The following is a 6,000-nucleotide window of genomic DNA, read 5'->3' as shown; positions in this document are numbered from 1 at the left end:
CATTCATCACTTATTCTCTCACTAACCTTCTCTGATAAGGCAAATGTCTCCTCTCTACAGAAATTATCACTGTCAAGTTACCAAAGGTCATTATTGTGCCAAATCCTTTTTATTAGTCAATTGAATACTGTAGAAATCCCTCTTTCCTTACCCACTGTCCCCTGAAGGCCATGATTAGCTCCTGGAGGCTGCCAAAACTTTTCCTTGAAAACCAAACTTATACATTTCCTCCCTAAAATCCCACTGGATGTCTAATAACTTCTCAAAATAAGAGTTGAAGAACAGAATCCATGGAATTTTCAGAAAACATTTTCCTACCCTAGATATTTCCATCTTGATTATAATATTGTATACACCAATAAACTCAAAATCTAAGTCTTCTTTGATTACTGTTATTTCTTTACCTACTCATCTATTTCTTCATTAGGACTATTTGTTTTATCCTTGAAATACATCTCAAAGGTGACCCATTCTGCACATTCCCCCGAAGCTTAGTTAGTTAAGTCTCCACTGTTTCTGGCACTAACATCAACAACTGCCTCTGATAGGTTCCCTTGCCTCCACCTTGCTCTCATATAATCTATAGAAGTCACAGAGACCTTTATAAATCTAATTTATACTAACATCTGACAGACCCCAAAGCAAAAAATTAAATGCAACAAAAATGACTACTTTTAATGATAAAAGGTACAGTTCACAAAGTAGGTAGACATTGTGAACCACTGTACACCTAACAACAAAGAAACATATATAAAGCAGAAACCAGAAGAAATATAAGAAAAATATCTATAATCATAGTGAGAATTACTTAACATTTCCCTGAGACTATTTTGAGTGTTGAAAAAATAAATAAGAATGGAAACATCTTGAATAATATTAATAATTTTAATATAACAGATTTAGAATCTTATATTCTACACAAATATACTTAAAGCTTTGTCTCATACATTGCTTTTAAATGTCTTTAGGACTTTAGAACAACTGGCTAAAAGACAAATATTACTAAATTTCAAAAAGTAGAATTCTTGTAAGATACATTTTTGACTATAATATATTAAAACTGGAAAGAAAAAAACTTATACGTGTGTGTGTGTGTGTTTATTTGGAATTACATATATATATAATTCTAAATAATTCTTGCATCAACTATAAAAAATTTCTTAGTAGTATACCAGAAGAATAATGTATCCTTTTGAAATATATTTTATTACAGGAAGGCAAAACTAGATACACATTAGGAAATGTATTAATACAATTTTTACATTAAAGGAGAAAAACAATACTCTAGAACTTAAGAAGGAATTTAAGAGAGCCATTCCAAGTTAAGGGTCTTAATAAAATAGGAGTAGAATGAAACTTCTTTAACAGGAAAATAAATATCCATATAAAACCAAAAGAAACAGCATTTTTGCCATTAAAATAAAGAATAAGATAAGGATGCTCACTACTCTTAATAAACATTGTTCTGGAGGGTTTAATCAATGCAATAAGACAAATTTATAATAAGCAGAATTCATTATTTGCAGATGATATAATGTTTGTTTAGAAAATCCAAGAGAATTATCCAAAGGAACTATTAGAATTAACATAATTCAGTCAAGTCACCTGATAAAAGATAAATGTATAAAATAATAACTTTTTTATGTTAACAATAACAAGTTAGAAAACGAAATGGAAAAATTGGAGTCACAAAATACCATTTCCTGAGTGATATTTTCCAGAATGTCTAGTACTAATTTCTTCTACATTTAAACTCCTGAAACATTTTATATCTATTTTGTTTATACTACTTAGCAATTATTTATTATGCATTTAATTATTAGTGCACAGGAATATTACACCTACTGTTATAAACCCCACTGCAAAATATATCTCTGATTTATAATTCTATACCCCTGTGGTCCCTAATATGACAATTTCTATATTATGAACTTATTATTAGCAAAATAATGGATAGGAATCAAACACATATATATTGGAGAAATAATTTATGTTCTATGTTTTCCAAATTAGATCCGTGGTGGTGATGCATAAACACTTAATTTTGTTTCTCTTCTCAGGTGATCATACACATTTTTAAAAATTTAAAGTTTATTTGAAAAAGTAGAGATTATAACACATTTTACATATTATACAATCACATAATATAAAATTAACAATACATATTTTTTCTTCTATGCCAATTTTGTTTTGTCTTATTGTTTGTCTTTAATTTCTAATTGTCTTGTTTTTGAGTTAAGTGTAGCAATTCTCTATGGCCACTGTCTAAATTTTGTAAAAAAAAAAAAACAATCTCTCATCAAGCGTGGCCATGGTTTATCAGGAATTTTACATTTATTTAGTAAAATGAAAGTTCCAAGGATGTCAAAGTAGTTTAAATATTTCAGTACTAAGATCAGTGTTGTTGTGGTTTTTTTTGCAGTATGCGGGCCTCTCACTGTTGGGGCCTCTCCCGTTGCGGAGCACAGGCTCCAGACGCGGAGGCTCAGCGGCCATGGCTTACGGGCCCAGCTGCTCCGCAGCATGTGGGATCTTCCCGGACCAGGGCACAAACCCGTGTCCCCTGCATCGGCAGGCGGACTCTTAACCACTGCGCCACCAGGGAAGCCCCAGTGTTCTTTTTGGCTTTGGGTTTTTTTGTTTTTTTGGTATTATTGAGTAACAACTAGATGCAGGTAATTTTAATATTGATATAATATAGATATAGATGTATAGCTATTTATATAGGTACATATGTACTTATATATATGTATTTATAAAGAATGTACATATATATATATATATATATACAGAGAGAGAGAGAGAGAGAGAGAGAGAGAGAGCTCTATAGATGTAGATACAGATATACTTTTTCCTAATACACATGATAAGAACATGCAAGGCATTATTTTTTTTTCCTTTTACGTATCATCATTGAAGAGTTTAATCTCCTTGGTTAAGATTACTAAGAAAATAAAAGTAGAGCCAGTATCAAACGCTGGTTTGTGTGGCTCCACACGTCTTGCTTGTGATCTGCTGCCTCTGGACACTCTTTTTCTCGCAGGAAGGTAAATTGTCTATGTTGAGGATACCATCCATATTTTCATCCTATCTCATCAGTATCCATTAATTTTCTTATTGTCATCCAGTAAGTTCTCAAATGACATGAGGTAGGTGAAAGGTGTAGTAAATCATTTAGGAAAGAGTTAGCAAATGTAGGTGTATGTATGTGTGTACATGTGCATACACACACACATTAATGGTGGCAGTTAGACAGGGTTCATTTGCTGCAGAAGATGACCCACAGGACTAAAATGATAAGTTTTACAAATCCTGCATTAACAGGAAAATGATACCATATAGCAAAGATTACAGAAATAATCACAATTCAAAGGCTGGCTCATAGATGAGGTTCAAATAATGTGCATACAATCTCCAATCATCCTTCCTCTGCAGGGGAACCATGATCTGCTTTCTTTTGGGGGTCAGGAATCACTATCTTGTACATGGAGTACCATGGAATCAGGGAGTCCACAATAGAGTATAAGCCCAGACTTACACCCTGCAGGTCACATAGGCTTAATTTTTCTATGTAACCTACTGCAATGGCAGCGCCCTCTTGTGGGTCTCACTGAGACCACATGCGAGTCATTTATCTCCACTGTGAATAAACTATGCTGCTAAGCTTGAACTGGTTTTTAAGCTCTTTATACGGCAACGGTATTAATCGGTAAACCTATGCCTTGACTAGGGGTTAGTGTCATACAGATACATGCCTCACTTCAGTAAAATGGCTCAGGACAATTCCAGACCTGCCAGAATTGGCAATCACGGTATTATATATTTTAATAATCAGAAAGCATTTTATACACTTTTTAGTTGACACTGTGAAGTGAACCTGAGTGTATAAAACTTACACTTTCTGATAGACCCTAACATATTAGACTGTTTCAGTCTCTAAGACTTGACATGCCCAGGAATCATGAAATTTATATATGTGATTTTTCATTTTAATTTTTACACGTATTTTCATAGAAATTATCTAGTCTTCAACTTTTTGTCAGAAAGACATTTTCTTTTTTAAATTTTTATATGAAATGTTACTTGATACTTCATTATATAGAATAGATTAAAAAAATGAACTTATCTATTTGGGGAAGAGGTAAAGAGATTTTTTACCCCTACTTCCTCCACATTTCCCATCCCTTAATGGTCCCTGAATACCATCAAGTAAGACTCCATGAAGCACAGCTTGAAAATAGCTGCTCTAATCCATTCCTATTGTACAGAATGTGGAACTGAGACTCACTGAGGTCAACTTTTATTTGCAAAGAAGTATTGCTCGTTAAGTGGCAATAAGAACCAGATTTTCTATCTTGCTTCCCAGTATTCTTTGCAAATTGAAGTATCAACAGCTGTCCAGTTGACATGTAGATATTTTCTTAGAAATAATAATTTATAGATCAAAATTAATAGGTGATTATTTTTAAAGAACATTAAGCAGATTAAATATGCTCCCACAAGTATATTTGATCTGTTAATTTGCATAGTTAATCTCCTCTTTATTCAGTCAAAAATAAATACATATTCAGCTTGTGGAAAAGTACCATAAGCTTAAATAATTAATATTGAATACAAATTACTAATTATTTGAATAATTAATTTCTAATATGTAGCACCACCATCTTTTATTGATTTTAATATCTATGTGTTAGTCTCCTTTTACTGTCTCTGCTTAATGCTTCTTAACATTGTGTCTATTTCATTGGCTATTTTTTCTTTCATAGGTATACATAAAATAATGGTGTTATCTTAGAATGGTTGATAACTTAGTTTCATGAAATACATACATTTTTTAGAAGGAGTTTCCAGTGTTAGTTAGGTCAGCATGTTAATTGTGCTTGACAGTTGAGTCACAGGTTGAACTTTACCTAAAATTCACTTAGCTTCACTCAGAAAATAATGTTCTCTATGGCTTTTTGCTACACCCACTTTCTATTAATTCTAATACTATGATAAATTGAATTATTATTCATAATTATCTGGTTTCCCTCTCTGTAAGGCACAGAATAGTGTGTAATTTATTCTAGCATAATACACTTTAAACAACTTACACCTATAAAATGCTGCCAGAATTGTACAACCCTGACCATTGCCATGTGAATTGCAACAATTCCCATTGAAATCAGACTTGGTCAAGTCGCTTGATAAGACAATAGAATGTGAATGGAAAAGACATACTTTAAGTGTCACTGAACTCTTTTTCCATTCCCTATCTTCCCTCTGCAACAACAATGTCATGGCCAGCTGAAGGTGGCTCCTTCATTCTGAGTCCTAGAATAAAAACTTTTGGAGCATGTTGGCTGTAAACTTGCAGCAAACATAAAACATAAGCAAGAAATAGCCTTATGAGATTTGGGGGGTGCTTGTTTCTACAGAAAATTTTAATAAAAATTGACTAATATAGGTACATTTAGTGAATATATATTTTTGCCTACCACGTACCCGGCATTTTTAGGATGTTGAAGTAGAGTTGTTAGCATGACAGGCAATCCCCTTCCTCCCCTTCATGAAGTTTACATTTTTGTGGGAGAAAACAAATAAACAAATAAACAAATAAAAAGATAATTTTGGAGAGTGGTAGGTACTACTGATGATATATAACAGTGGGCTTTTGGTCCTAGGTAATTCTAGGATTTGAATATGATTACCAGGAAGGCATGTCTAAGGAGTGTGAATTTTGAGCTGAAATATGAATAACAAGAAGAAAATAACAATATGAAGATCTGAGGGCACAAGTTTTCTAGGCAGAATTTACAGAAAATCTGAAGTCTGGGAAACAGGAATAGGGCATATTAGTGGAACAGAAAAAATGCTAGCAGGCATGGCATGTAGTGAATTAGGAAGGCAAAGACAGAAGATATATTTGGAGAAGTGACAGAGGCAAGTTACATCAAGACTTGATGGGCTCAAGAAGGAGTGTGCAGTCTATTCTTAGGTGAGTCTATAATAACCAACCCA

Source organism: Leucopleurus acutus, assembly GCF_964270905.1.
Source record: "Leucopleurus acutus genome assembly, chromosome: 1".
NCBI classification, from domain to species: Eukaryota; Metazoa; Chordata; class Mammalia; order Artiodactyla; family Delphinidae; genus Leucopleurus; species Leucopleurus acutus.
This window is presented reverse-complemented; position numbering follows the sequence as displayed.